The sequence below is a fragment of the Salmo trutta genome, chromosome 29, assembly GCF_901001165.1.
Source record: "Salmo trutta chromosome 29, fSalTru1.1, whole genome shotgun sequence".
Classification (NCBI taxonomy): Eukaryota; Metazoa; Chordata; class Actinopteri; order Salmoniformes; family Salmonidae; genus Salmo; species Salmo trutta.
Window position 1 is genome coordinate 28,610,397 of NC_042985.1, and position 15,768 is coordinate 28,626,164.

A 15,768-nucleotide genomic window follows, 5' to 3' on the forward strand; every position below is an offset into this window, starting at 1 on the left:
CAGTAACTGTGCGTCTCCCTGTTGTCCCCAGCCCATGAGGCTGATCATGGACTTGGTTGGGAAGAGAAGAAGATGCCCCTGTTCTATTGGATGCCCTGTTGGATGGGATGGAATGGCTTCTCTAATTGGTTTCAATTCTTAATTGAAATGTCATAAAAATGCATCAGTAGATGTGCTGCCACAATTACCTCATGCAAATCTCCTGATGAATTGACGTGTGGGGCGTTATTGCGGCTGTTAAAAAAATGCATTAATTTCTGCTGGAATAACATCAATTCAAATCGGCTCATGCTCTTGCTTCAACCTGTGGAAAGCTTTTGTCACTGCTCAGTTTCCTATTCCTAGCACGCTGATCTAAATAGAAATGAAAACACTTGCACCCGTTCACAATGGGGGTATATCAGATTGATTTGATTGGTAAGCTTTTATATCATATGTACTATATCTATTCAAATGACCTTCTGTAGTAGAAATTGTGTGGGACGAAAATTATATTTTTGTTTGTACATGTTTCTCATTATCATGATGGTGCATTAGTTATGAGTACTTTATATAGATCAAACATAGTCTACAGGGAATGCAAAAGCACTTGTATGAATGTAGACCACACACACACTCTCTCTCTCTCTTTCTTGCTCTCTCTCTCTCTCTCTCTCGCTCTCTCATACTGTACACAGAATCTAAGGGGAGAAGTGACATCTGATATGTGCAGAAAGGGAATAAGATAGCTTTGATTTTGCCTTTCACCAAATGTTCTGAGCATTATCTGTCAGGCCTGATGATAGAGTGTGGCAGGCCTGAAAGAAAGGGTTAAAGCATCTTGTGAGTTATTGCCTACCACTGTAGTCATAGCAACAGGTTAATAAGTAGCTTCTCTGATCTTCCTCTGTTGCTTTGTGCAGGTTGCTAAGATACAGATTGCATTCAGAGGTGCAAACATGTTCTAATAATAAGAAGAATGAACTTTAAACACTGTAAAAATATTTAACAAATATAAAAACATTAGAGCAGAGCTATCCTATTAGAACTATCCGATTTACAAAGCAATGGTTGAATTGAACCAAATGTAACAGTAACAACAAAATAAACAATAGTTAAACAAAGACCATCATTAATAATGTTTTGTGCATTATTCCTAGTTCTCATTGGCCTATAGACAATCTATTAATATAAAATACACTTTAACAAATCTTCTTTTTTGGCTAACAACCATCTCACACTAGAGTAGACCAGTAGGATAGTTTCTAAAGGTAAACCGGCCAATCAGATGATTTGGTAGTCTGTAGTCAAGCCTGTTCCTGGATACACACGGTGGATACAAGGGCAAAGTAAAGCATTGCCTCGGAGTTGCATCATTCTCTTCGCAGGTCTATTAGCAGGCATAGTCTGCCTAGCTCCTTATGAGACCCACTCAGAAAGCAGAATTAGACACACTTCCTCTAGTGCTGTGACCTTTGTGAACCGCTGCATCATGAGTTCTAATCCAAGGAGAAATATCCACGTCTGAACTATACTGGGGCATTACTGTAGTTGGTATATCTTTATTCCTTTTCAATTACTGTAACACAGTAGAAAGACAGAATTTAGAAGTACAATATTAATAGTCAATGATCCTACCTAGATTTTTTTGGCAGATAATATTAAAGATATGGTTAATCACATAGAGATATCTGATTTGTGTACTTACTTCCAAAATAATCATTGTAAAAGACATAAATAACTAAGACCACACAGCCCTGCACTTGACACCAACTTTTTCCTTCCCTACCCATTTCCTTGCCCTTCAAATGGCGGAGGTCTTTTATCAGAGGAAAAAGTGCATTGATTGAAAAGACAAACGGCATCCATACTGACACAACAAACAAAAAACAAACAAGCAGCTGGAAGCTGGGAAGCAACGGTGGGGGAGCGTTTGGGTTGTTTTGGATGATAACACCCGATCCCTCTGTCCAGTGTCATTGTACCTCTCTGTCCTCTCAGCTCAGCTATCAACGGGAGGACAGACAGAGTAACTCTACCACCTGCCGTGGAAATGTCCTGTCTGTCCCTAAGACCCCCTGTCCCTCCTGTGGACTATTGTGTGTGTGTGTGTGTGTGTGTGTGTGTGTGTGTGTGTGTGTGTGTGTGTGTGTGTGTGTGTGTGTGTGTGTGTTTGCAATTTCCCCCAGCGTATGAGTGGTTATGAGTGTGTGTGTGTATAAATCAGACTTTGTGATTAAAGCAGGATAATTACAGAATAATGAAGCCTCAGTGTGATTTATGAAAATAGATTCAATGTCACAGCTGAATATTGGCAGGTTAAATGACACTGACCCAGCAAATACCAAGAGAGATTTGAACAAAGACTATCCTGAATACAAGCGAGAGGCTGGGGACTGGACTGGGCCAGGGTGGGCCTGAAGGAAGGGTAGTGTGATGTGTTGGCTTCGTAGCGAGCCAGAGGACCAATGCGGCCAGGTGGTTGGGTTTTGGTTTATTCTGCTTACATCTAGAGAAGAAAGAAAAGCAGCTTTACCTCTCCAATACTGATTAAAGGCCATGTTCTCCCACCGGGCTTCAGGCTAGTCTGGGTTCATTCAATCTCCAGGTTGATTACTCAATTGGACTCATTGATTGGAGAGGCACTTTAATGACCTATTGTCTCAAGTGTTAATCAGTTGTTGACAGACAGTTCTCTCTCGGACCTGCGGGGCTCGCTGAAACGATTGGCCAGAGAGGAGAGGACCGATGTTCACTGGACTTACTTGGGCAGAATGATTCAAGGGCTATAAAAGCAGGAAGCACGTGAACCATGGACGTTCTCGTTGGCCACATCCCTCTGGAGCGCCACCGTGCACGAGAGTGACATCATCGTCAGGGAAGGTGGCAGGGTTTAATGAGTCAGCTGTACCTGGTTCGTTGTGCTCAAACCTTTTGCACTCACTCTTTTTTATATTTCATCGTTATGTTTTTACCACCCTGTGAGTTACCCTGAAATGAGAGAAAGATTGAGATATAAAAATGGGGGTTGGTGCATGGCCTCTGTATGCACATTTCATTTTGTATTTATGGAAACTCTGCAATTGCAAATCACATAAATTCTAAAGAAATGTGGAACCTTGTAAAATATTACCTAGGGGATAGAGACGGGGGGATTTTATGAATAAGGTCCACTGGTATAAAACTGAGTTAGTGACCAAGATTTGGAATGGACCAGCAAGCGTAATGTGTTCAGCTGTATGGCTAACGCAGTGAACAAAATAATGGTGTCATTAGTGATCATCCAAACCCCAGACCTTACAGATTTGCTCAAACAATTTGCTTCATCCAGAATGACAAATTACCCCTAATGCATAATTATTTCTATTGAAAAAAGTGCTGGATAGAAAGCACTAAATGGGCTTAGATATCAATTTCTAATTTGTATTACCATTTAGTCACAGTTTTTCTTTTGATGCCCTGTTGCAAAGAAAGAAAGAGATGAAAAGAGAGTGACGGAGAAGAAAGGTCACAGGTACTTAGAGGCGTAGTGAGTCTGTGGGTGTGTGTATGCATACATGCTTGTCCCCCCCATCTATATTACCTGAGACAAAAGAGAAATTAGTTTTGACAGAGAGTGGCTCTGACTGCCCGTGGTGACATTTGGAGGAGGTGACGAGGTCTGCCACTGCAGAAGACTGTAAACCTTTACACAAAAGGATTGGGTGGAGTTCTAATGCAAATTGAGGTGGAGATAGAGAGAAGCTGTTTTACACCTTGATGACTGCTTGGTGAACATAATTTGACCAACAATAAAAGCATATTAAGCAACACAATCTCCAAAGAAAACACCATACCTCTCCATAACTGCAGCAACAGAGATATGGCATGGCTGGCCGTTTTAATTATGGCGTATAGGGCCTCCTGTGGTGCCATCTGTAGATTATGGAGTGTGTTGCCATTTTAATTATGGCATATAATATAAGGTGTCAGTCAAACTTACCTCGACGGTTAGGCTTAGGTATTAATTCGGAGTGGTTAAGGTAAGGGTTAAGGTTTGGGGTAGGATTAACCTTGGCGGTTAAATGTAGGTATTAATTCTGAGTGGTAAAGGTTAAGGTTTGGGATAGGGTTAAAATAGAAAATTAAAATGACAAAACAAGAGGGATAGAACCCACAATCCTCAGAGCTGTAACTTGTGGTTTAACCCATCCCCAAATACAGTAGATGGTAATTGGTGCTGGCGTTGCCCCTAGTGGATGGTAGGAAATTGCAATGGAAATAAAATGAATACTTCATGCAATAATTTCTCCATTTAAAATATGCCGAAATACGCCAGAATCGTCTAGACTCTGGCCTGATATTTCTGTACATGAATAAATAGCTCCTCTGTATAAAACCTATACGTTAATATTCATGTCTGTTGTTATTTCTATCCTATTGAAAAGCAGAGTGGACATAATGGTTTAAGCATGCATGTCCACCTGTCCGTCTAGATCTATACCGAGCCCCTCGCTGGCTGTTGCTGCATCCTTCTCTTTAATTATCTCCCCCTTTCAATCCCAACATCTTCAAGTCTCATCAATGCTTCTTAATTTCCGTCAATACCAGCAAAGGTCTAAGCTCTCCACACCTGGCCAGTCACCATGGAAACCTCACCTCTAACAACAAAGAGCTCTGTAAGAGACGGCAACGCTGTATTCTCCTTGATTAGATATTGATTAAGCTTTTGTAAAACACAATAGGATTAAAATGATTGGGCAGCTTTGCTTACCCAGGGTCTACTCTAGACTTCCATTTAGTTATAAGCCTTTGTTATTTCAGAATCTACATGTTAAGATGGATGGAATGAAAACGCAGAGACCTTTCTCCTGTCATTTTAGAGACCCTTCCAGGGACAGAAAGCAACTAGTACTTTACAGGGGATTACAGAGGGCTGTGAGTTATTCTAGACTGATCTCAGCCTTGAATAGACTATTGTGAACAAATAGAGGCTTTTTTTAGTGGCATAGCCTATGATTAGTGTTTCCAACCTGTTACCCATTACAAGGACATGCTAATAGGCCTGGTTGAGGTTGCCAGAGAGACATGCTTGGGAGCCCTAATGGAGAAAATATACATTAATGGGCCATTAACATCATATGCTAAATGGATGCTAAATGCATGCTAAATGCATGCTAAATGACCAATAATAAGTCAATATGGTGAATATTACAACAGACTACGACATAGCTAAAACAACATAGTTACACAGTAAAAAAAGTAATGTTGTTTTTACGTTAACTTACTGGCAGCCAGTTACTTGTAAGTTACTATAAAACAAGGTATGTTACTGTAAATTCTTGTAAAGTTACTTAAAAATAACTTTATTTTTTTCTCTCTCACCTCTAATTAGGACTCCAGACTGTATCAACCTATCAGGTGTGTCTTCTTCTCACTGATCAGAGAAGTAGGTGTGTGTCACCCTCATACGAAGGAGGGAACTGAAGAGGTGTAAGGTTGAGAGAACAGGGAGAACTCACCACACCTCTTCTGCTTGAAAAAGTGGGATCTCTTAATTGAGGATAACCCATACGGAGGCATTTCTAATTAACGTTGTCGAAACAACCTGACCATTTCTCATAATAGTTCACAACCAAACATAAAAACATCCATCTCTTTTATTATCTCCCCATAACAGCTTTTTAAATGTATTTTTTATCTTCAACTAGTCTTTAATTGGTATTATAAACTGGGTGGTTCGAGCACTGAATGCTGATTGGCTGATAGCCGTGGTATATCACGGGTATGACAAAACATGTATTTTTACTGCTCTAATTATGTTGGTAACCAGTTCATAATAGCAATAAGGCACCTCAGAGGTTTGTGGTATATGGCCAATATACCACGGCTAAGGGCTGTATCCAGGAACTCTGCGTTGCGTCGTGCCTAAGAACAGCCCTTAGCCGTGGGGAAATGGCCATATAGCAGACCTCTTCGTGCAGTATTGCTTAATTCTACACTCTGAAGAGTACAGATGGAAGTGTTCTTGTAGTATTCTGTGTTCTATCTTCTTTCACCCACACCCCTCCTTCCCCAAAAACAAACAAACCAAAAGCCCGTTAGCTGTGTTTCATTGGCTTCAGGGGAAACAGGACAGATTGAGTATCGACAGTGGTAGCTAACTGCTGAAGCTTATAGCTCAGAGGCAACACTGTGAAATCTCAGGGGTAGGAGAGAGACGCAATCGAAAAGACAGAAATAATTCTGCAAAGACTCACTCGAGGATCTATCCAGTTTGTCATGAGGAATCATGGACTGTCGGCAGCACAATGAGGAAGTCTCCAGGGACACAGATCAGGAGTCACTGTGCGATGGCTACGAGTTACTGTCCCAACTGGGCCTTTTGCTTTTTTATCGTCTGCAGATTTAACCACTATAAATCTGTTTCCACACCGATACTATTCTCTTTGTACCAGGGGGCATATAAACAAGAGATATCTTTAGTGTCTGTGGGGACTATGTGGTCATTGAAGTCCCTTGGGTGGCATACTCTATTCTGGGATGTTGTGCTGTCCAACCAGAGATACTCAAAAGAAAGAGTAAAATCGTCTTTGACCCAACTGAGTGTAACCTTTGAACTGGGCTGTGACGTGTGATGTGTCATGGCTGGTGTCCTCACTGTTGAGGGTTAACGAAAGCGGAGGAGAGTTGGTCCATAAGTAGGTCAGTTAGTTACCACAGACAGGCTCAACGTTACTGAAGCCTCTGTCTGCACCACAAATATTTCCTTCCTTCCTTTTCCTTTGTTATTATGGTCTACAAGATCAAAATTCATTGATTCATCTATTGACCGTTTACTGCTTATTAGTCAGATGCCAATTCATAAAAATCCTTAGTGCACCTGGGTTTTGTTTCAACAGTAACACCTCAGAGGTAGATGGAATATCCATTTCAGGTTAATCAATTCACAATTTATTCCCCTCCTACTCCCAATCTCCAACTCATTTATTATGCATTATTCGTCCTTTTTAAACGATTTTCTACTAACCTTCTCATCTAATTTGGTATTCAGATATGGTTAGCACTATTATCTCAATTAATACAATGACACATTCTAAATGCATTCTGCGTATATATCAAATGACAAAAGGCACCACAAGATGTTTTACAGCTATACCAACCTAGGCCATGTCATGGCATGCTCTTCCAAGTTCAGCAGACTTTAGTTGACTGTAAATGATTGAATCAATAAAAGGAGGACAATGCAGGCTCAATCTTCTACAGGACTGTGCTTTATTTTAGTCTAAGCAGAATATAATGAACTAGAGAACTACAGTTCAGGAGCACTATGGGAGAAACCACCCCGAATTAGGGAAAAACAGACCTGTGCCAACACTAAGTCAAATTACAGTTCTGTTTTGAGAAAATAAAGATAATCAACTGACTTTGTTCAAGTAAAAATGAGAAAGATATACAATTATATCATTCAACTAAAATATAAATAAATGAACTAATAAGTACCTAAAATAAATTAGGATAAATTACATAAAACTACATTTTTATTTGTCTGACAGAAGTAAAATCAAGTGGATGAAATGCGAGAGCGAAGCTGGGAATGTAATGTCTCATGAAGCAAAGTACAGTGGATGATTTTCGCTTTCATTTATATCTGAATGGTTGCACAAAGGCTCTCATTTCATGTTTGATTAGGGAAACTCTGCTCTGTTGGTTTCATGTGGTAAAATTTGGTCCTTGTAACCGATGGAAATGTAACTATATTGTATGATCCCGTCCTTATTGGTGTCAGAAGTGGGATTGAGGCAAAACTGACACAAGGCAATCTTTACAACTGACAGCTGCATTTCAATTAAACAGAAACTCATCATCTCTGCAGGGAAAAACCAGAGCATGTTTATGAACAATGGAAAAGAACTAGCATTGGCATCCCCAGAATACAATGTATGCGCTACGTTTTTAAAGGTAGTACCGTCAGAGAGAATGAATGTGTTTTAAGGCAGACTTCCCTTTTTTGATCAGTTTGGTGTCAAGGCCACGGGTTGACCTGACTAGACCAAAACAGTGTAGTGGAACTTTCAATCTGTTATTGGCACATTTTCTTCAGTGGTGTTGGAGTCAACCACAGTTATTATTTACAGGATAGTCCAGTGATGTTGAAGCTCTTCAGAAATGATCTCTGAGAGAAAATTCCCACGTGCAGTGAAGATGAAAATAAAAGAGATGTCTCTGATTCTTTTTCAAGAAAAAAAAATGAAGAAAGATGAAGAAAGAAATAATCAAACAAAAGAGAAATGTATGGCTTAAAGACAATGGTCATGTTAAATGACAGCTTATTTTTCAAAACAAATCTGACAACAAATGTTCTGAAGTTTTCCAAAAGAACAGAAGGGCTACAATGAAATCCTTTTGAACATGCAATTACTTACAGCCGATGCGTCCTCTCGGAATTGTGTTGTGCAATAGATTCATCTTTATGAATCCCCATGACCTTTTATCATCCTTTACGGTCCAGTTTCTAAGTCTTGTACTGAATGTAAGAGCTTTCTGTCAACAACATATCTTTAAACTTGCCCATTTACAAGTAATTCCATATGGGGATTGTGTAGCAAAATGTCCCTTCAACATGTATCTTCAAAGCATATCAGAATAAACCTTGAGACAATGGGTCCATCCCAGCTTCAGCAGATAACAAAACAGAAAACATAAGAGAATGGAAAAAAAGAACCATTTACCAACATGAATATAAAATCCATTTTAACATCAGCGCTTCAATATACAAGAAATAAAAAATGTTTTTCTCTACTGTTTTTGATAAATTATTTCATAGTTTCCTTCTCGTAGTCAGTGAAATATATTAACTATTTCTTTCTTTTTTTCAACATGATTTATTGTACGGTCGTCTATAAAGAAGCCTTAACAGAATTAAAAAATAAGCTATGTAATATGTACAGGAGTACCGCAGGCAGCTGTGTACTCGGGCCGTAGGGAGAGCAGAGGCAGGGGCAGGCCACAGAGGCAGGGAGATCTGCAGGGTAGTCATTCATTCTAGTATCAGTGCATCTGGCTCACCTGGCCCAATCCTCTCTCTTTCTCATCATACACCTGTGTTCTGTGTTTGGATCAAATGGAAATATGTTTTCAGCTCCAATCTGGCAAACCCTCACCCCCTTCCGCCCATACCCGTGGAGATGTGGAGTATAGCGGTGACTGGCGGGCACCGCCCAGCCCCGGTGGCAAGCTAGCTAGCTAGTGACTAGCGAACTAACGGCTGCTGTCACTATCACCTGCTCCTCTGCACGACACGGAGCAGACTGAGGGGCGGGCCTACTCGTCACGTATTTGAGGTCACATCTATCCGTCTAATCAGCTCCAATTGGACTAATCCAATTAGCTAGTGCACAGGCAATCTTTCAACTGTCAGAAATATCTTGATGTGTCAGTGTAAACCTAATTAATGGATTGCTTCAGGCTGGAATTGAAGCCCTACTAAATCATCTAGAATCAGATCTCTGCTATCCTCTCCCTGTTATGTAGGGTGGTGTTCAGCTGAGGGTATAGTGCATATTCATTCATGTTTACTCAGTAACCAAAAAGGCCAAAGTGTTAAAAAGTCCCACCCTCTCCAAAGATTCCCTGCACTGCTGTGGATACGTTTTATAGTGACATCAATGTCCCACACAGCCAGGCGACTACTATAGACAGACCTCTCTACTGTACAGTTCTTACTTCCTGACTCATTTGTTTCTGTGTTCTATTATTTACATGAAGGAATAAAAAACTCTGTCTCCATTTTTTGATTTGACTCTCCAGCTTTGTTGTCAAACATGATCCCACACTTTTCTGTGATTGACTGCTCTTTATGTTGTTTATGATAGGATCAAAGTCTTCCTTTTAGTGTCTTTTAAAATTGCATGATGACCTGATGGATCCAAGGCATTAATGTTTCGATGACAGACAGCACTCCCCCTGACTGACTGACAGCGTGATCCTGTCTCTGGCTCCTCCAGCTGCCCTGGCAGAGGTCCAACATGCTCCCCCAGCTCCCACCATACTCTCTGCGCCGCTGGGTGAATACGCAGCTCTTATTCCTCCCCAGCCAGACAGGGCAGACAGGGCCCATGGGGAAGGCAAGGCTCTGAAAGTTTCCACTAATCATGACATCATAGCGCCTGATGCCCTGAGTATTGAGGTGACTTTGTGGAGTTTCAGTTTAGCATCCACCCCCCCACCAAACCCAATTCACTTCCCCTCTCAGCTAAAATCCCATTTCCACATCGAAAAACCCTTTTTGCGTTAGCTAAGCAAGATGACGGAAAAGTTCTCCTTTTCTCCCAAAGCAGCTATTAAATGAGAGCCATTAATTTCTCCCTCCTGTCCAACAGGTTCCTTTAATTATCTCTCCACTTTCAGTCAATTACATTTCACTTCCTTTCCTTGACAATCACTGCTATTTTAGGGTGAGTGTTCTCTACACCCAGGGGCTGGGGTCTGCTAGACATGCTAGGCAGATCTCTCTTCGCCCACTAGGATTGGTTATTCAACCCATCCGCCAGCTTCAGAGCTCAGGTGATTGGTTATCTAGCCTCTTAGTATCTTAGTCATCCTCTTCGGCTCTTAGGATTGGTTATCCTGCCCCTGTCAGCCTCGGAGCTCTGATGTTTCTAACTCCTCATGAGGACAGACTTTATGGAATGCAAACTAGGAAGGTATTATAACTAGAGCCAGTAGAGGAGGCAGAATAACCAGAGGTTAAGAAATGTGAATAACTGCCTCACAGGTGTTAATGTTACATGAGAAGGTCAGACATTACAGTGATCGTTGACATGACCATAAATATGTTTTTGTTATATTATATTTTACATACAGTACCAGTCAAAAGTTTGGACACACCTACTCATTCAAGGGTTTTTCTTTATTTTTTTACTATTTTCTACATTGTAGAATAATAGTGAAGACATAAAATATGAAATAACACATATGGAATCATGTAGTAACCAAAAAAGTGTTAAACAAATAAAAATATATTTTATATTTGAGATTCAAAGTAGCCACCCGTTACCTTGATGCCAGCTTTGCACATGCTTTGCATTCTATCAACCAGCTTCCAGGTAGTCACCTGGAATGCATTTCAATTAACAGGTGTGCCAATTAACAGGTGTGCCAAAGTTAATTTGTGGAATTTCTTACCTTCTTAATGCGTTTGAGCCAATCAGTTGTGTTGTGGCAAGGTAGGGGTGGTATACAGAAGATAGCCCTATTTGGTAAAAGACCAAGTCCATATTATGGCAAGAACAGCTCAAATAAGCAAAGAGAAATGATTGAATCATTACTTTAAGACATGAAGGTCAGTCATTACGGAAAATTTCAAGAACTTTTAAAGTTTCTTGAAGTGCATTCGCAACAACCATCAAGCGCTGTGATGAAACTGGCTCTCATGAGGACCACCACAGGAAAGGAAGACCCAGAGTTACCTCTGCTGCAGAGGATAAGTTCATTAGAGTTACCAGCCTCAGAAATTGCAGCCCAAATAAATGCTTCATAGAGTTCAAGTAACAGACACATCTCAACATCAACTGTTCAGAGGAGACTGCTTGAATCAGGCCTTCATGGTTGAATTGCTGCAAAGACACTAATAAGAAGAAGAGACTTACTTGGGCCAAGAAACACAAGAAATCGACATTAGACCGGTGGAAATCTGTTTTTTTGGTCTGAAAAGTCCAATATGAGATTTTTGATTCAAACTGCCATGTCTTTGTGAGACACAGAGTAGGTGAATGGATGTGTAGTTTCCACCGTGAAGCATGGAGGAGGAGGTGTGATTGTGTGGGGGTGCTTTGCTGGTGACACTGTCTGTGATTTATTTAGAATATAAGGCACACTTAACCAGCATGGCTACCACAGCATTCTGCAGTGATTCACCATCCCATCTTGTTTGCGCTTAGTGGGACTATCATTTGTTTTTCAACAGGATGACCCGACACACCTCCAGGCTGTGTAAGGGCTATTTGACCAAGAATTTGACCAAGAAGGGGAGTGATGGAATGCTGCATCAGATTACCTGGCCTCCACAATCAACCGACCTCAACCTAATTGAGATGGTTTGGGATGAGTTGGACCGCAGAGTGAAGGAAAAGCAGCCAACAAGTGCTCAGAGTATGTGGGAATTCCTTCAAGACTGTTGGAAAAGCATTCCAGGTGAAGCTGGTTGAGAGAATCCCAAGCGTGTGCAAAGCTGTCATCAAGGCAAAGGGTGGCTGCTTTGAAGAATCTCAATTATATAATATATTTTGATTTGTTTTACACATTTTTGGTTCCTACATTATTCCATATCTGTTATTTCATAGTTTTGATATCTTCACTATTATTCTACAATGTAGAAAATAGTCAAAATAAAGAAAAACCCTTGAATGAGTAGGTGTGTCCGATCTTTTGACTGGTACTGTATTTCCAAACAGACTCATAAAGTGAGTCGAACTAACAATAGCAATAATCTATAATGTCAATGTAAATATTCTCATCTAAACATGAGTGGGTGGCTTTCAGTCCTGCGTAAGGCGAGTCACTCCTAAGTTAACATTCTTGACTAAAGCCCAGACAGGGCCAGAGCTGCACTGAGATGGGCTGAGATGGCAGACTTCTGGAGTCAGTAAGAGAAGGAATAAAACCCACTTCTCATTTTCTTTGTTCCAGAGCCTGGCTTCACTACAGCTATTTCTGTTTTCACTGCATGTCACACTAATAACCTTCCTCCCCTGTGTGGAAGAGCAATAAGAGGGCCCTCGTTCTAACAGCTCCCTGATTTAACATTGTCTAATCTAGCCTTCCCAAGCACGTTTCTGCAGCTCCCTGGTGCAGCAGAAAGGCTATACGAGCGTAGCACGTTAGCCAAACAGGGAACATAAGACTGGGCAGGGGATTGGACCTAGGCTGAACCTAACCTTGCTCTAAGTTGACTGTAGGGGTGTGCAGCATATATCTGGTGTAGGAGCCATCAGAGGGCTCATGGTGAGGCTAATGGGACTAGTCTTGCAGGAGGTGCTTTTGAAGCGGCAGAGAGACAAGCATAGGAGATTTCATCGCTCACGGAACATTAGGTTTCCTATTGATTAATTCAGCATTACGTAAATAATGAGCACAAAAGGGCTGCTGTGAAGAACATGCATTCATATTGACCTACTTCACATTAATTCTTGTCGCTTCCTAGTTCCTACATGTTCTGCTGACTTCATAACAACTGAAGGCTGAGTGTTTTTACTGTGTTTTTGAAGGCAAGCTGAGACAACCTACGACCAAAGCTGGCACTGTTTTTTTCAGTGGCCATCATTTTGATTCAAAATAACTACTGTGCTTCACCAATCCTGTTCCTCCAGTTCTGAACAATATTCTGTGCTTTGCAGGTGTCCCGACTGTAATACTGCCGTGAAAAATGCAACATTTTTAGAGCTGGTTGTTTTGTGGAAAATGGCGGCCTCTGAGGAGATTGTCGAGACACAATTATGTGCTGAAAGCTGATGTACAATAACATAGGCCACGCGGCAGACAGCTGCAACGGAGGAACTGAGGGCTTCTCAAAGGACTAGTTGTCTGCTACCCATTTCAACCTGCTATTGGTCAGTAGCTTTTATGCCTGGAGAAATATTTCAAACCTAGTCTCTTTTGCCTTATTTTCAACATAATCTATACCCACGCCAATCAAATATCCAACATTAATACCCAGAGTAGCTATGATATGGAGGGTTTTATCCATCTTCCTGGATCCCATCTCCATCATAAATACGGCTGCGGTAATATCGGTGCCAGGTCAGCTGTCGGCATCCTTGCCAGGGAGCCGCTACAAACATAATTCTCTCTAATCTACCTTCTGTCATCACAGAGCATTCAAGGGACCATCCCCACTGTAATTTGGTCCAGGTGATTATGCAGATGACTTTTCACTTGGTTGGTGTTAATGTATAGAGCCTCACTATTACAACGTGATTAGAGGGAAAGGTGAAATAGCATGTCTAATACGGAGGAAGAGATAATCGAAGGCTACTGAAGCCAAACACTGAACTGCAAGTTGGTTTGAAACATTGTTCTAGGGGAACAGCTGAACAGCATAGCCTGGTAAAACCAGACTGAACCCACCATTGTTGAGTGCAGAGTTCCGTTTGGTTGAACCAGGCCATGAACAGCTAGGTTGGGATTCTGGAAGGCATGATGGAACAGAACAGTGTCTATTTATAGCAGAGGAACACAAACACAAAGTCAGAAGCTAACATTCATTACAGTAGTGTGGTATGGTGAAAGCAAGGATACAAATCAAGACAAATCCAAGACCTTTTCGCTCACAGAAAAGAGTGGCATGATATTGTCTTTAAGCAGCTGGGAGAAAGACAATGAAAGTCATTGTACTGTAGATGTGTCTTGTGTGATGCAGGCAGGCAGGGCTTTCAGTCAGTGACTTGGAAAGCGTCCGCTCTGCTTTGGAGAGCAAGTCCCAGAGGTAAACAGAGACAGGCTGGACAGAAGGCTGCAGGTACCTAATACATGCCAAGTGATTCCTTATCAACCCTTCAATCCCATTCCCAAAGAGCTAGGCAGCACAGATACATGGTGTTTGGCAAGGTGGTGGCGGTGGAGGTGGTGGTGGGAGGGGGGGGGGGGGCTTTTGATTGCATGGATTTGGTCCCCCGGGGGATAATTCCAAGGAGCATCACTTTGAAGGATAAAGAAAGACAAGGTTGGACATGTTGGCGTGGAGTAGGGCTCAGAGATCAGGGTTTGGCTGTTGACTTCTCCCACTCTCCTCTCGCCTTCTCTTCCCTGTCCAGCTCTGCCTCCCCCTCCGTATGCCTTCAGTCAGCTCTCAGGGAATTGTGAGGGTGGGAGGGGGAGAGCTGGTGTTCTACTGAGAGAACTCGAGGAAGTGTGGACAGTGAATGACTTGCCATCTTATCCTTCCTCGAGACTCAACGCAAACATATTGATCTGGTTTTCATATAGCGGGGCCAGCTGCATCCACCACAAAATAAAGGTTTCGTAGACACTAAGTCAAAGCCTGACAAGTTAAGAGTTCAGAGCTATGTTCTGCTAGGCATGGATTGGCAGGGAGGAGCTGAATGATGGCGGTTGTATGGCTGTAATTCAGACTGTGTTAGGTTAGGTTGAGACGGATAGGTAGGTTTTTCCACAGGCTCATTATATAATATTTGAAAAAAAGCAGGTCAGGGAGGGGACATGTTAACAGTGGCATGTACATTATATACGACAAAGCTAAATGAGCTCTAAAAGCTTCCACTGTTTTGCCATCGATAAATCTAGTGTGTCTTTCAGAGCAAGTTCTGCTTGTATCTGTTCTGCAGCCGGGGAGATGAGGCGATGTTTCTCAATCTCACAAGAGCTTTTGAACGGCTTCAGCGGACATAAATATCCCTGGCCTCTCTCTCTCTCTCTCTCTTTCTCCCTTTTGCCTATAACGTGGTTATTTTTAATGGGTCTATTTTTTTTTATTTTACTCAAACACCATGAGAGCCAATTCATTGTTATACTGTTGAGTCCACTATTTTGGCAGTTTCAGTAGCTATCAACTCAATCATTTTCTTCTCTGCTTGCTATAATTTTTGTCCATTAGTCCATCTCGTTTGCAGAAGCTTCTCTTTATGCATTTCTTTAATAAGTTTTATAATAGCACACTCCCTGTCGTAATAAAAAAGCTCAAAAGAAAAGAACACACCATGTCCGATTTGCTTGGTTTTTACAGTGGATTGTCGCTTGAACACAAAGGCTTGTGGGAAATAAGCCTCTCATATGTGCACCCTGTCCAGCACA